The following is a 17792-nucleotide window of genomic DNA, read 5'->3' as shown; positions in this document are numbered from 1 at the left end:
TTTCTAATAAAGCAGGTTTAATTAAAGTTTTTACTTGAATATAAAGAACGCCTAATTGTCGTAACTAGATTTAAGAAGCTTATCAAAAGTGACTCAGTTTTTTTGGGTAAAATTAGACTTGCGAGGGATTATGTTATTCTAGGCTTTTTTCTGAGATTTGTAAGTTTTTTTTTAGCTTAGTTTTAGTTGAAAAATATTGTGTGAAATGTTATTATTCTAGATAAAATGTAGTGAAAATTTCTTATTACGTATGAATAAATACATACTACAGAATCGTTCTTTAATAATGTTTTTGTTTTGTTTTTATTTGATAGTTTAAAGTTCCATTGGTTTTCAGTGGACCCTTGCTATTCAGTAATAAATAATAGACATTTTCTCAGTAGATCTTTTATAATAATTTTGAATAACATTATAAATATCAATACGTTCATAAATTGAATTATTCACACTTTGTTAGTTTAACCTTTCAGTTTCAGTCCTAAAACAATATTGTGGAGCTTTGTATGTGTGAGTGATAGGTACCTTGGTGCTTTAGAAAAAGAAAAAAAAAACATATTATCTAATGTTGACGATGCGTGTATTATCAAATGGATCAAATGGTCATACTTATTTGTTTGTTAATTTAATGATTTACGTTCTAGTGAGTAAGAGCAAAATAAATAGTTCGTACCTACGTAGTATTTAATCGATTTAAAAGAAAACATGTCAATCTTATTGTCCTACCTATACACATAATTTTACCTATACATAGGTAAAAGGTGTGAAATGCTAGAGACACAATGCTTTTTTTTAGATTCCGGGAATACAAGAAAATTTATTTTTACTGGTTTTAGATTAGGTATATATTCCCTTCTATATGTATAACTATTTTTTATTCTATTTCCTCTTATTAGAGTTCCTACAGTATTTGAACCGCAATGAGTAGAATTCTTGAAATTCCTAGCGAGTTATTCTTTCTGTGGAGAAGCGAGCAAAGCCAAGAATAACAAGAAGTTATTTAATCAACTTTTACTGGCATGGAAGTGCATCTCCATTTTTTCTTTTGATTTGTATGTAGTTTTTTTTTTCATCTTTTAAATTAGTCTATGTGTTAATAAGTCTAAGCTATCGACTGGTATTTTTTTGGTTTTATGGGACTTTTTCTTAGGATTTTTTTGTTAATAAAAAAACATTCAATACAAGAGTAAAGTCCACGAAACTCGTAGGTAAGTAAGGTAACATAAAGTGTGTAGGTTGATAATATCATACATATTTATAGTAACGTGGTATAGTACATCTTATTCCATCATCATTTGCCCAGCCTTTCCTTAACTAGGTTGGGACTGGCTTCCAGTATTAACCAGATGCAGCTGAGAAACAATGTTCAGTGTCCAAATCTTATCCCATATTACTAAAAATACATTAAATAATAACACTGGTCAACAGCATTTTTGGTGCAAGGGTAAAATATATCATTTCTTATAGATTATTTGATACGTAATCGAAGTCCAGAACATAAAGTTGCACTAGCACGTAGGGATTTAGAGATATACCCTCCTAAAGTACCAAAAACGCGTTTTTAAACGATATTTGACGATTTTTTTGAAGGACAGCTAAATTGTTTTTTAGTTTCTATCTATAGCATTATATAGTACTACTCTTCCCGATTGAAATTCATTTTTATTTCGAACGCTAAGAGTTTAAATTTTCATGAAATATGTATACAGCTGCGATAGTTCGATCTTCCCTATATTTTATTTGGCCTGTTAGTATGAAAAAACTCCACTTTAGATATAAAATGGTATATATTGAGAAAGAAAACTTGCAAAAATATAAATTAAAATGGGGTTAATGCGGGGAAAGTAGTACTACATAATGCTTTAGTTAGAAATTACTAGAAAATTCTGCTGTCCCCAAAAAATTACATCAAATTTCATAAAAAAACGCGTTTTTGGTACTTTAGGAGGAGTATATCTCTAAATCCCTACGTGCTAGTGCAATTTTATGTTCTGGACTTCGATTACGTATCAAATATTCTACAAGAAATTGTATATTTCACCTTTGCACCAAAAAAAAATAATAATTTGTTGACCAGTGTAATCCACACACAATTCTTTATATTTACAATTCGATATATCTATAGAGAAACAATCAAACTAAGTGCGACCGGCGACACAAAAGATGAACAAGAGATAGGTAAATCTATTTACGCTAGATTTGAGCTGCAATCCGCTTTGGTGGGCCGCCACCTGTGTCTATAGACCGTACCTATTGAGGTGGGCGAATAAACTTACTGTATTATACCAACCACACTAAAACCAACAATGCCAGCGGTTTCATCCGCTTTTTGAGGGAACTTCTTTCTGCACTTGGATAAAAAGTAAATTATTTATATGTCATCCTGATGCGTAAGTTAGGTATATTTTTGTCAAGTGTGATGAAATCTGGGAAAAAACCTAAATATGGGGCGTACACACGCTTATAACCATAAGGTCAACGCCTTTTGAGTTTCAGGTCAAAAAGATAAGTAGAGTTCAAGTTACATCGTAAGTAGAACATACTGTGTAAACTGGGTTACATTATACTGTACGGTATGCATGGACAGGTTTTACCGAAAAGTATACCTAACTAAATAATGTACCTATAGGTGGACCAATTCAGTAGTGTAGGCGTAGTACGTGTGTCAATATTAATATGTCAACCGTTATGCAAATGTCTTAAGCAAATTGTTACATGCAACAGTATCCACTCAATGTAAATAGAGACAACTTGTAATTTGCCCATGGCATGGCCACTTAACCCTTTCACTAACTTCTCTATTGCGATATACCCAGTAAGTGATAGTTTAAACAGTCTATTTATATACTGCACGACTATTCCTGTACGTTATGTAGAGTATTTGCCAATATTGATATTGATAAGGTTCGACTAAAAATAAAATCACAAACCCTTGTCTAAATCCGCCCGCGTAGGTCCGTTACACATGTTAACAGGACAAAAATAAATAAAAAAACAAAACACTGGCCACTACAAAGAAAGGCCATAACAGAAAAACAAAAACGGGTACAGTATCAAACTATCGAGTGTACATGCTTTGTGTGCGTAATGTTTGTCTGTGTGCGTATGAGCCTGTCTTGTCCATGGAGAACAAAATGACTAGCGGAGATGTCATAACGAAAAATCGCCTAAGAAAGTAGCGCCCCAAAATGGAAAGAGAATAGAGAATATAGAATAGAGGAAGCTTAAAAATAAAATAGCAATTAATCAGGACCTATCTTCGACAGATTTGATAAGTAAAACTAACGCTTATTTATTTCTAGTAACTGAGCATGCCTACCCTACATAACTTGACCTACAAGAACACGCCTAACCTACTCGCTTCATCATCAACTCCGCTCATCTTTCTTTACTCCGTGGTCTTGTCCGTCAGCAATACAAGCCCTGCGGGAGACAGCGTTCGAAATTGAAAACTGAACGAATCGCACTTGTCGCTTGGCGGGAAAATTGCACATGCGGCATTTGGTGAACGTGCCTTTGCCTATGATGTGCGCCATTGTGTCTATGGGCGTAACTTTTATGACAGGTATCATGATGAATGAATGAATTCTAAGAATGAACGACAAGTGTGAAATAGACATTATGACTGTAAAAGATCAATAAACTTTTAGATGCTAGCCTTTAGAACTTTAGTTATGAAAGAAATTACGGAAAAGTTGAATGAGTTGATGACCAGTCACAAAAGATAATACTGTCTTTTCCACAGCACGAAGTAATTTTCCTATATGGTTAGAGGTTATGTCAAAATCACTATTTTGTTGGGTATGATCATTTTTACATTATAAAAATCCGTTGATCCAAAACTATAACTTCGAATAAATATATTAGGAATAATAAAGCAAAACTTGTGTACTGGATTTTGGTTTCCTGTACAAGTGAAATATTCAAAGCAACAAGAAATACAGAACACAGTAAAACCACGGAATGACAACTGTTAGAGGATTTCGACCTTCCTTTGGTGAATGTTCGGACATCGTTTGACGAACTGCTGCGGTCTTTTTGTCACCCCAGCTTAGCCACGCTTTTCTAGCCAAATTGGAATGTGAGAGAAACCTTGTTCGGTGTACGATAATTGGGTTAGGGATAAATATAGGGGCTAGTTCTTTGATATTTGTGATAACGAGGAATTTTGAATGTAAGTATTGTCATTTCAAAATAATATTTTTGATCTTCTCATCATTTCCTTTTAAACAAGGGATTAAATTACTGGGCTTATAACCTACCCAACCTACTAGTCTCACACAATCAACAAAAATATAGGTTCTTGCCTTCCCCTAAAATCCAAGACTATATTTACATAATCCATTAATTTTATTCGAAGCAACTACATGAAAATCACCATTCCAGTGCCAGTATAGATATTTACGACATTCAACGTTCAATAGCTAAAAAAGCGGTTTGAATGGTGTGGCATGTCTTCAACGAAAAAGCTTTCACAAACCCTGGCACCCTGCCATCACCCCCAGACACCCCCCAGATCCGTAATTACGTTCTGTTTACACACACAACAAAACCTGCAATTAGAATAAACAAAAGTCAAATAAAAATGTTCGTTTTAAAACAAAACACGGTTCGGACGAAGGTAAATCGCGTTACAATGCCAGAAAATTTACTTTATGAAAAAAAGTTGAGTCCCTCTCTTTCTCTGCTAAGTGAGTTGTGTGTAGCGGATTTTTTCGTAGACTTTTATGTAAATACAATTTTGGCCTTAATGGAACGACTTAAATGTTAAATGAGTTATAAAAATACGTCTTTGTTCGTTTAGTTCTGAAAAAGTAAAGTCGTGGCGGATAATCTTTTACGAGTTGCTGCGTAGTACCAGCATTTGTGGTATTTAAACGTATTTATTCTTTGATCCAAAGTACCAATTCAAATAATAAAATTAGACTGAAATGCATGCAAAATTATTAAAGCAAACAAATCGGGTTTGATCCCTAATCTTTTAAAGGATCGACCTTTTTGATTTTATAATTTCATATTTTCGACAATACTATATACATACATACATACGTATATGAATATGTATTAATGAAAACAATAGGTAATGCTGTTTGTTCGTCAACAAGAAAATTCCAAGTTTTCGTATCTTACACGCAAGGTAAGTTGTAACTAAGTTGACGTGCTTTATGCGAATATATCACGGCACCTAGCTTGTGACGCAACTTCCCCAAGTAATTTTGGTTGAACAAAACTTATTTATGTTTGTACAAACTTTGAATATAATGTATTATAATATTTTTAATTTATTTGATAGATAATATAAGGCTGACACACCGAAGCAAATAATTCACGGTATTGCAATTAAGACGCATTTTCAGCTTAAATTAATGAAACGTCATTAATTTAAGCTGAAAATCTTGTATAAAATATGTGGGATATTATTTTCATCGAAAAAACGCTTTCAGTAACTAGTTTTTCCATATATGAGAACATGAAATTGTTCAGTACATGGAATTGTTTGAAAATCGTTGTCATATAAAGTTTAATATTCTACGTTTACTGCCGTAGTTACAGGAAAATACAAATCGAACTATATCGTTTTCTAGAAAATGCTGCAATAGAAATGAGAATATTAAACTATTCTAGTGTAAACTTGAAATGTATGACGAAATACACAATATCTCAGAGCATTTAACTAACCGGAGTTGCCATGAGCACTAAACTCTATGCGAAAAGTTCTACAATAAATGCGAGAGGAGCAACTCAGCAAAAAGCACGCATTTCATGCATTTTCGATCACATTTCTATAGTTATCGGCACAAATCATGAGCTCTGACCTACATCTGCGCAGAAGTAATTTATTGGGTCCCTTTTGTGGTATGAAGTGAGGCGCGGGAACAGGCTAAAGCGGTGATTGGCCCGCAGTGCATCGCGTTATAGCCGTCACTCGGGATTGGTTCTTTGCTAATAAATCACTTCTGCGCTGATGTAGGTCACAGATCAAAATTCGTGCCGATAACTATACATAAAAAAATTTCAACTACTTTTCGTTGGGAGAGTTCTACATTCAGCAGTAAATAGTAATTGGCTGATATGATGATGATGGAGTATGACACAGGTCATGTAGACAAGTGGTGCTTTTGTACCTTTGGCAGAGGGTAAGGCACACCAATATCGTCTCCGGCTCTTTATATACTCTAAGGACAATATTGAACTTTTATTGTGAACAAGTTTTGTTACTCTGCACTCCTCAGAAAATCATCCCTTTGCATTTCTCGCGCGCCTTAGACACGAGTAAGGAATTTGTCACGTAAATATGAAGGAAGATTTGCATTTAAATATGTATATCTGCACGTGTTTATGATTTTCTTCAGTATGTTTATCTATACTAATATTATAAAGCTGAAGAGTTTGTTTGTTTGAACGCGCTGATCTCAGGAACTACTGGTCCGATTTGAACAATTCTTTCGGTGTTAGATAGCCCATTTATCGAGGAAGGCTATATAGGCTACTTTTTATCCGGGTTCGTGCATAGGTTCCCACGGGATGCGGGTGAAACCGTTGGCAGAAGCTAGTTTTTAATATAGGTATTCTTATGTTGTGTATAAAATTCCTAACTTATATTAAGGTAAGTGTATTATTGGTGCCTACAAATCTTAGGATAGGAAGATTTCGCCCCATATGTTATGAAACTGAGTTATTGTTAAAATCACAACTGTAGGCGTTTTTATAGTCCCACTGCTTGGCACAGACGTCATCTCACAAGGAGAAGGGTTGAGAGTTGGTGATTTCAGACTTCACCTTGAAGGGAACCCGAACTTGAGAAGTCGGTGCTACACCCTCTAGGCTACCAAGACTTATCAAAATTCATAATCATTATTCGAAATGAACGAAAAAATCACCGAAGCAGTTACAATTTTTATATTTTTACACCTGACCTTCCTTACCTAGAACCTGCTGGATTTGTTCAATTTCGTAGCGATAAAAGTCACCATCAAACCCAAGGAACAGTACCTGCAACAAACAGCCAGAGGATAGATGTTAAAGCAGTCGATATTGAATTCTTATCTGGGTGTCATTACGTCGGAACCAGCGGTCTGACTTGTGCGGATATTGCGCTGCCGATTGCGATCCGATACAATACATGTACTAGTGCAAAGAAATAAGTACATGCTTTGGGAGTTTAGTCTTTAGAGTGAATTTTGGGAGTAATATTTGTGTTGGGTTTATGTAATGAGAATGAGTTTTCATTGAAAATAGCGATTATTAGTAAGTTTTTATATACTTAAATATTTTGTATATACCTACTGATTGTTTGATTGAGTTGTAACAATACTTCAGTGGTACGAGGATTAAATGTGCTCACATAAGTCTTTCTCTCGTCTCTGCAAAAGTTCGTTAAACAGTTTCTGATTTATACGATTTCGCGTAAAAACACGTTTCTAATCCAAATTAGATTAAGTGGGCCTACAGTCCTTAGTTATCCGAACCTTTTGATCATAAATAACTCAATACGTTTCTTAGAAAAAACGCTGAATTTTTCCATCGCCGTACTACGTATTATTTTGTAATACACGGCCCGAGCCGCGAGCGGCTTTGATTTCAGCAGCCCTTTGGCGAACCACGAATTATTTATGATTATCAGATTCCACGTGGAAAGCTTTTATTTTATTTGTTCGCAAGTAGACAATGGTCTCGGTAAATGACCCCGCCGACGCTAGCCACCCACAAGTCATGTAGAATCTGCAAAGTCATAATTCTATCGTGTCAGAAAGGAAATTAAAACAAACGATATTTCTGTCAACAATGGACTCTTCGTATAATTAACTTAGGGGTTTCATTTTCTTTAATTAACGGAAAGTTATAAACAGATGTTTCCACGGGTCTGTGTGAAATGATATCAAACAATAAGGGCATTATGTGCTATCTGCCGTCGATAATTAGATCTCGGTTGGAAAAGTAGGCTTCCTAATTAATGTGGGTTCATGGGTAATAGAGTACCTAATAAGATAATTAATGTTAGCTGTGACAGACGGCTTAATTAGTTGTCATAGATGTACATAATATATATTGAGCATAATTGGATATTCACATGTGAACTCCCTGAAAGTTCTATTGGCTGTTACTATACAGTTATATATTTTTTTAAGTGTAGGTATTATAACCTACTGAATATTTTTTTTCCTTACTGTATTGTATCAAAATGCAAATATGTTGTTCAATCCGCATTTACCCTACTTTCCCCATAAGAACGTAAGGATGACTTGCAAAATATAACGAATAGATTAAGCCGGGAACTAAGAAGGGGAAAAATATAATGAATTTAGTTTATTTACATTGTTTAGGGTCGTTTTTAAGCCGAGGTCAAAGTAAATGATTAAATCCTAAAGCTGTAACAAATTGTCTGAGGGTCAAACTGGGTTATTTGTTATAACGAAGGGTTTTCACAAACCGCCTGGTTATTACGTGTCATAGCCGTAGAAAATGTGTTTAATTTCCCTTTATCATTTTTTCAGTATCATAACGTTAAAAGTAAATACTTTTTTCGACTGGAAGAATTTTATTTTTAGAGTTACTTTTGACATTTTGTTCGTCACTCTCAAAGATTGTTATTCGGGAAAATATTCTGCCTAAAGGTACCTAATACTTTTTATCTTCTGCTATTTCTAGATTCTCATATTACTTTCCGAATATCGGATTTTCTTTTGTAAACTTTTAATATACCTCCGGCTATTTTAAGAAATAATTGGATAAGCCAAAGTTTGTAACCTTTTTTGGAAGTTAGCGTCACGTTTGGGGTTGACACCCTATTTTGAACAAACTGTAAAATAAATAGGTAATTCAATATTTTTAGAACTATATAATCTTAGACAATATAAACTGTTTCGATAAGACTATAAAATAATTCAATGGCTATTTTCTTCACTAAAGTTTGGCAATTTAGCCGACTTGATAAGAACATTACTGAAGATAAGTCGATAAAAATGCTGCTTCGAATTGATTTACTTTGTTTTTATTGTATTTTAAATAAAGTATAACTTCGTGTATTAACTTTAAATAAGCTATTTAAAAAATACTATATTTAAAACTATATATTTAAAGATTTTCTATTTTACGCTATAAAATTGAACAATTTTTCAATAATGAAGAAACTGAAACATGAATTGTAAGTTTGTACTTATGTATATTGACTGGCGATAAGTGGTCGACTAGACTAATAGAGATAGGGCGAGCTGAAACCACAGACACCACTGAATTATCATGATCTTACAGTACCAGTACCGTCTGGGTTTAGTACCTACATGTATGTAGGTAAGCGAATGTTATGTAGAAATTATTCAGTTAATAAAGGACTAAGGATTTTACTTTTAAACCTGTATACGTATGTAATTTGGAAACTTTCAATCTAATAAAAAAAATAATTGTGTTCGATTTTTTCCTGGAAACACGCTCGTGTGTTTCTCGAACCTGCTGTCCAATGCACGGATATAAACACTTGCCTTTTCACAAAGCAATTTCCTAGCACCGAACCCCGAGACCCCAGGCACAACAGTTGTTCTATTTGACAAATATACCAACGAGACAGTTAAGGCAAACCATATAAGGCCAATAAAGATACACACAAGCACTTAATACAAGTACCTTACAACATAATGGTGGAGCTATAAAAGTAACAGGTTTTATGTAAAATCATATCGCTAACATAACAATGTTGGCAGTTACGGTAACGGCGAGTAACCTGTGTCTGGGGAAATATGGGGATTGGACTATTTTACTGCAACTACACTTTACTGTGAAGCTTTAGTGGTAGTTCTAGTGATTGTTGATGTGAAATAGCTATTTGGCGATTTGGATTCCTCCAAATCGCCAAATGTGTGTGTCCTGTCTAAAACTGATACCTCTATTTTACTATGTTGAGTTTCAAACGGTTGTCGTAAGAAGCGTTGTGTGATGTCCCTTTGTCTCTCATCAGTGATGAAAGGCACCTATTAATGTGAGTAACCTAGTTATTAATTATTAGTTACTACTTTATGCATGGGTAAATAAAAGCAACACTTTTCTCAGCTGGAAATGCCATATAGTACAGAGCCTTATATGAAAGAGTACGCTTGACAAAAACTGAAAAGATTTCTAAGTGGTATACCGTCTTATTTTGTAAGAAGTTTCAAAATTAAAATGAGAACTTCTCTCCAGCATTTCACATTAATTAATGCAACCTGCAGTGTTATAGTAATTTTATAATTGGTCTGTGATTAACAAAGTCTGGAAGGAGCAACGTAAACTTCGGTTTTGACTTGAAGTTCTTCTTAACCGTTTCTGTTAACGAGGTTTCACTTAATAAGTGTGTAAAGTAAGACTGGGTGACGGAAAATGTTTATTTTTGTACGACTTAGGGATGAGAAAGCTAAGTTGTATTAACATAGTTTTCAGATATGATATATATATATATATATGATATGATACCTATATTCTTTCTTATTTTTTACCTACTACATATTAATTTAAGTCGTGTCTGTAAAGAACTTTTGTACGATTTCATCAATCAATTTGACTTACTTTTACATTTCTGATATAAATATAGTAGGATTTAAAATAATTACTTCAAATTGATGAAATAAGTAATTTCTACTATTTTTTGGGCACACCCAGTTCAATTTTCATTCGTTTCTAATCTTAATCATTTTAATTTCTCCAATAAATCCAAGTATTCAATCAAAGAACCGACCTTTATTGAAATTAATCGCTCGCTAAATTTTCAATTAACGAACTAACTTTAGCTTCATATGTGATGAATCCTACGCCAAAACCACTCATCAAAAGTTTAAATTAAAGTGAAAACTAATCTTAGTGAAAGAAACTGGTTCTAAGAAATTAGGTTTAATTGATATCATTTAGTTTTGCTGGTTTTGCCCCGCGGTTTAATCTGTCTGTGGTGTCCCGAAACACTACGTCAGTCTACGTCTGTTATATTATTAAGTTTCTTATGAATTACCTAGGCCAGTCATTGAAAAGCTCATATATTAGGCTGCCAATGTTTATGTGGTTTGTTAGAGGACAAATTCGACTAGCAGTTTCAGGCATCAAAAAACATACAAAAACTCTTTCTTTTATTCTCAGTTTCAAAACATATAGCTAAAAATTAAAGCCCAAATGACACCCATCAAAAACTTCCAACGACTTTCTTCAGACTGCAATCTTAAATCAAGATGTCATCGCCAACAACGGTTTCATCACAAAATAGTTTTGAAGAAAAATGTCTCGATTCCGTAAGAGTAATCGGAAAATCGAAGTAGTAAGAAAGTAGAGGACCTACAATCAATTTGGTGAAGCTGGAATCCAAAGGACGATGGAGAGATATCGGGCTCTGATAGCCGATCGCACTCTTGACTTCGGCGACAAATAGAATGAATAAATCTCACTTAAACTTTGAATAGAATAACAAATCAATTTCTGTGTGAGTTTGTTGAACTAGCTTTTAATGAAAACTATGAGTAAGTAATCGTAGATAATGGAAAATGACGAAAATGATGGGTCGGAAGACAGAACCTATTTAAATATAACTGCATAGTGACATATTGTATGATTATTTACTTTAATTATTTTATATACTTTTATTGGCTTTTAGAATTACCAGAAGTGATAAGATACATTATAGTACCAACCATGATATACAAATGTTTGTTAGCTGTTTACACTCAAATGCATTACGCATAGTTCACACAAGATCTACTTTAAAAATTGAACACTACTTATCATTCCGAGAACAACTCCTACACATTATATGCATAAAATACACCAAGATACATACATCCTTATATTTCTTAAATCCTATTCACAATGTATACAAACCGCCTGTCCCATATATACAAAGGACAAAGCAGTTTACAACACATTTCCCTTTATAAGGTTTTGGCCGCGGTTCACCGCAACTATGAAAGCCTTTCCACGCATAGCTGGGACAAAGTGAAATATTTTACAGTAAAAAACGTCACCTAAACGAGAAAAATGGACAATGTTTTGTGGAAAAGATTAAGGATTAACCGGGTAGGCGTTGTTGGTAAAAAGTTTTTTATGTAATTTTGTAGTGTTATGTGCATTTATGATGTAAAATGATTTGGAAATACTATAAAATTCCACGTAAATATAATATAATAAATTTAATGTTATTGTAAAAAAAGTATTGTGCTTTTTATTAGCCTCGATTTATTAGGATGTTTGATAAAACCACAAATACTAAGTACTACGTTAGACCACAGGCTCCTTAAATTATAATCATTCAACAAGAAAACATCAAAGTGCTCATAATTTCCAAGGGTCACTCAAAGACATTCCTTCACACAACTGTCATAAAACAACTTGAACCAAGTTTCATTAACCGACGTTTATGTAAACCGACGTTTAAAGACGAACCGAACGTGGTGCCTTTAACTTACCGTAACGTCATTCAACTTTATTTAATTTGATTAAGAGCGAGCGCACATTACAAACTTTTAATCGGCCGATTGGTGGTTTGGGCTCATAAATCAGTATGAAGATGAATGGAAGTACACACGTAACAACAACAGGTATTTTTCCGGTATCAGACCGAAAATTTTGATTCTTCATCAGAATCTCCCGAGTCTTTTCCCAACTATGTTCGGGTCGGCTTCCAGTCTAACCGGATGCAGCTGAGTACCAGTGTTTTACAAGGAACGACTGCCTATCGGACCTCTTTAACCCCAGTTACCGGCAGCCTAATACCCCTTGGTTAGACTGGTACCATTGTTCCAAAAACATCGATTCAATATTTTTAAAAAATAAATATGTATCAACCACAGGATCGACAGTCGGCCGACTAAAAGTTTGAAGTGTGCGCTCTTATATTGAGGAAGCGACCGATGCTAATTAGTTAACTTTGTACGTTTAACCCGTCACGTGGCGCGGTCGTTTGTTACTGTCACTCGAACGCATTGACACATTGATTTTGTAAAGTGACTTTGAAATTAGCGACGAATTGGAAATGGTGGCCGATTGATCCGTGAATGTAATTGCTTTCAATTGTATTCAATAAATTAATACACAATTATTGGGTTGCGGGGCAACCCGGTTGAGGAGGTATGATAGGCAGTCTTTCCTTGTAAAACATAGGTACTCAGCTGCATCTGGTTAAACTGGAAGCCGACCCCAACATAGGTGGTTCAAAGACAAGGCTACATAATATTGAAAAAGATGTACGAAAGGGATTTCCAGTAGTCTGGTTAAATTTGTTGAATCATTAAATAATAAAAGGCATACCTATATATGTAGTGTTAATAAACCAATAGCATTATAAAACAAGTCAGATTCGATATTTTTTAGTAGATTTCGATAATCTAACAAATTGAAATGCCACTATTATCGAACCAGGGTTATCAACTTGCCAAGTAGCAACAAGGACGATTGTTAAATACTTTTTGTTTTTCTTCTAACGTTTCAGCTTTAATTGTCTATGGATTCAAGTCGAATTCCATTAATCGTGGTGGCTCGCTTTCGAGTTGGACAGTTCATTTAATCAAGTGCGACTTTTAGGAAACTGAAACTATGAGTTACAATGTCCTTTGGTCGCCTATGGCACAATGTGCGTTTCAATAGATGACAATATTGTTTTTCGATGCATTAAGATTTTTTTAACATTTTTCCATAATGACAATGTTATCACATTTAAAACTTTATTCTGTAGAAATCAAAAAGTCATCTGAAAAAAAAGAATTAAAGGCTTGTCAGATACTTAATATAAAGATTCCACAGCGGTCCAAGACACCCCACCTGCCGTTTGCAGGGTCAATGGCTATCGATTTCACATATATTGTTCACGCATGAAATGCGGTTTTCTGACGTCAGAAATTAATAAAAGAGATTTGTAACCATCGCGTATTTTAGGGTTGTGATAATTATTGTTGCTTTAAAATTAATGTCTTTTGAATTATGGCTTATTAATGAATTTTATTGTTGTTTATTGATTTGTTCATCTACATTTAAGATACGGGCGAAATTATAATGTGTGTGAATCTATTGTATTATGATAAAAGTAAAAAACTGGTCAATTCTAAAAACCTTCATCATAGTAGCTACACCTAAGTGCAGCCGAACCCTCATCATACCATACACAAACATGTCATAAACCAAACTAATTTTACCACGTTAAAGTCAATTTCACTTAACATATCAGTTATACCGAGTAAAGAATGAAATTGACTACATACTAACATCCGATAGACAAATATTAACAGACGTTAGTGTCATCAACAAGATAAAATATAGTTCAGATCATAGACCACTTCGTACTAAGCTCAAATTTAATTTCAAAATTCATAGGGCACGAATATTTAAAGCACAGAATATTAGAAAACTAAATAAAGAAGTGCTATTAAACTGTGGCGAACAATTTAACTTAACATTGGCAAATAATTTTGAAGGACTAGATCTTAATGTCACCGAAGTAGAAGAGCAATATCAGAAAATAATTTCAGGCATCAGAAAAAGTTGTAACAGCATAAAAATAAACAAAAAGAAAAATTCTAAATTTACCATGCATACAAATAGACTAATAGACCAGAGAAATACGTACGAAATAGGATCAGAACATCACAGAATACTAGACAAACAAGTAAAAAGAGCCATTAGAAAAGACCTCAGAACTCAAAATACTCAACTAGTTAAAATTGCACTAGAGAAACACCAATCTTTAAGAGTTGCTAAACAAGGTATTTCAAAAAGCAAAGCCTGGATCAATAGTCTAAAGGACGAAACTGGCACTAAACAACACAGCAGACAAAAGATCATAGAAATATGCACAAAATTTTATAGTTCCCTATATTCCGATAATCAGCAAACAAGCACAGACCTTACATACCACCACTCGGACGACATTACACCTATCTCAAGGTCCGAAGTCCATCGAGTCCTTAAGACAATGCATTATGGTAGAAGCCCTGGAGAAGATGGCATTACTACTGAAACCTTAAAACTCGGCTCAGCTACACTTATTCCACACCTCACTAGTCTATTCAATAACATATTGAAAACCGGCAAGATCCCAGACATGATGTGCCACTCGAACATCATACTTCTTCACAAAAAAGGAGACAAAGCCGATATAAACAACTACAGGCCCATTAGTTTAGTCTCGCACATTTACAAAGCTTTCATCAAAATCCTTCACAACCGCATCGACATTCAATTAGACTCTCATCAACCACCAGAACAAGCTGGATTCCGCCCTCATTTTTCCACAACAGACCACCTCCAGTCACTTAACCAAATTATAGAAAAACACATAGAGTTCCAGAAACCATTGTACTTGGCATTCGTAGATTATACAAAGGCTTTTGACAGTATAAAACATTCAGCAATATTCTCAGCTTTAGAAGACCAAGGCATAGAAAAAACATACATAGACCTCCTGAAAGCCATATACAGCAATAGCACCGCCAACATAAAATTAGACACATCAGGCACCAAATTTCAGATACATAAAGGAGTCAAGCAGGGTGATCCGCTCTCACCAAAACTTTTTACCAGCACACTCGAAGAGGTTTTTAAGGAACTGGCCGACCCCTGGATATCGCAGGGTATCCGAGTCGGCAGTAAAATACTCACTAACCTTCGCTTCGCAGATGATATTGTCCTATTCGCACCGTCGGCAGAACAGCTGCAACAGATGCTCCAAGAGCTGAGCTCCGCCAGCCTCAAAGTCGGGCTTGTGATGAACCGGTCAAAGACTAAAGTAATGACTAATAGCGCGAAACGTAGGGTCGAGGTAGATGGGCAAGAGATACAACATGTCGACGAATACATCTACTTGGGCCAGTTAGTGTCCTTCGAAAACAGGCAAGACAAGGAAATCGACCGACGGATCGAAAACGCCTGGAAGAGCTACTGGTCCATGAAGTCGCTTATGAAGGGTGAGCTCCCTTTATCGCTGAAGCGAAAACTAGTCGACATGTGTATTCTGCCCATCCTAACCTACGGCGCTCAGACTTGGTCTTTGACCGAATCTCAGAAGTCCAGGCTAAAAGTATGCCAAAGAAGCATGGAGCGTAGCCTGCTCAACATACGGTTAAGCGACCGGATACGCAACACCATTATCCGGTCCAAGACGGGCATACTCGATGTGGGCAATAAGTCTGCGAAGTTGAAGTGGGATTGGGCGGGTCACATCTGTCGAATGCACCCGGACAAGTGGGCCAATATAACCACAAAGTGGATCCCGGAGGATGGAAGGCGACCGAGAGGGAGACCAAGGAAACGCTGGAGGGAAGACTTGGACAGCTTCCTCTCGGACTGGCCTCAAGCAGCGAGGGATAAAGAAAAGTGGAAGGCTTTGGGGGAGGCCTTTGCCCAGCAGTGGGACAGCACAGGCTAATTAAAAAAAAAAAAAAAAAAAAAAAAAAAAATATCAGTTATCGTCATTACGTAAGATAAAGACAGTTAAATTTAACTATAGCTATAATCGTACCGATTAGTTACGGAGATTCGCGCTTGAAAGGGAAATACCGGTATATTATGTAAATATGTACATACATGCTACAAACTTCCTCTTCGTTTTCGGAGAAATAATAATTATTTTCTACAGTTTCATTTGCCTTCTGAAAAAAAAATTGTTATCGAAATCGTGCCTAATTATAAACTATCTCTTCGAACCCATCTCTTCGATATAAAACAGTACCATTTCAATTTCCTGAACAAGTTGGTATATATCATAATGAAACGGATACAAAGATACCAATATACGAAATTGTAAATGAGGATATTTTTAGATATGTGTATTTTAAAATTATCTCTTAGGTTATAGTGAAAATCGCAAGTAATCTCCATTCACAGGGCAAACGTAAACAAAAGGCGACAATTTTCTTCAGAAATCAACAATAATCTTATCAAGCCAATATTCCTTCTTCTACTTAACCAGCTCACAGGAGTCACAGGAATGCACAGTGGTGGCCACAAACTGTGCATTTGGGAAGAAATTGAAATACGCTCGTATTTTGTTTTGTTTGTATCGCTCGTGTTATGGCTTTCATCGTTTGGCGTATCTATTTGTTGTTCTTTGAGCAGTTTTTTCTGTATTTTCGTTCGTGGAAATTGCGGTTTTCATATACAGTTGTGTGTTTTTTAATCGATTTTGCGAGCTATCAGCGCGACGTTCCATTTTTTGGGTAGAGGAATTTTATAAGGTTTTTGTAGGTTGTAGGATTTTATTTGCCACTAGCTTTTTTCCTGCTGTTTCGGATAAAATATATCTAATGTTACTCGGGACGGGTATAGCTTTCCAACAGTGAAAGATTTTTTCTAGTAGAAACAAATAAAACAATATTTCTACTTTATTAGATACACAAGTATTATATATTTCCAATGAATCAGAATGTTAGAAAATTCCGCGTTTATGTAGTTGGAAATATACTCGTAAATTGATTGACCCAATACATTTAGCAATGTCACGACACAGAGCTTACCTACAATTTACATAGTCTAGTGTATGCTTAGGGTATGTCTACATTACTGTGTTGAACTCAGAACTATTAATACCACATTAAATACGGTTTAGTCCTAATTCACATACCACGGGTCCTACCTACACACGCTTGATTGAAAGCAAACTTAGTTACTAAAATAACTTATTGTTAACTTAGACTGGACTTGCTCGGCGAGTGAACGGATTGTTAAGAACAGTTACTATGTTAATCCATTTTCAAACTTAAGTTCTTGACAATAGGGACGAGAAATGATTAAGTAGAAAGTTAGTTAATAGAACAATTTGTTGGTCAATATGTGGAATATATGAAGCAGGATAATTTTAG

General features: G+C 35.0%; 1 protein-coding gene across 2 annotated transcripts in view; it reads left to right on the top strand.

Moving 5' to 3' along the window:
* LOC124634421 (protein artichoke) overlaps positions 1 to 17792 on the top strand; it is a 125363-nt gene that overhangs the window by 69938 nt on the left and 37633 nt on the right. Inside the window, exon 1 of one of the 2 annotated variants that reach the window (XM_047169997.1) lies at positions 9896 to 9970. The exons of the other annotated variant lie outside the window; for it this stretch is intronic. The gene's annotated coding sequence lies outside the window, so the exon portion shown is untranslated. Of the gene's footprint in view, positions 1 to 9895; positions 9971 to 17792 lie in introns of those variants that run through there. 2 annotated transcript variants of the gene reach the window in all.

Source organism: Helicoverpa zea, chromosome 11, assembly GCF_022581195.2.
Source record: "Helicoverpa zea isolate HzStark_Cry1AcR chromosome 11, ilHelZeax1.1, whole genome shotgun sequence".
In the NCBI taxonomy this organism is placed as follows: Eukaryota; Metazoa; Arthropoda; class Insecta; order Lepidoptera; family Noctuidae; genus Helicoverpa; species Helicoverpa zea.
Note: the sequence above shows the minus strand (reverse complement) of the source record. Positions and strands in the feature narration are given on the sequence as shown.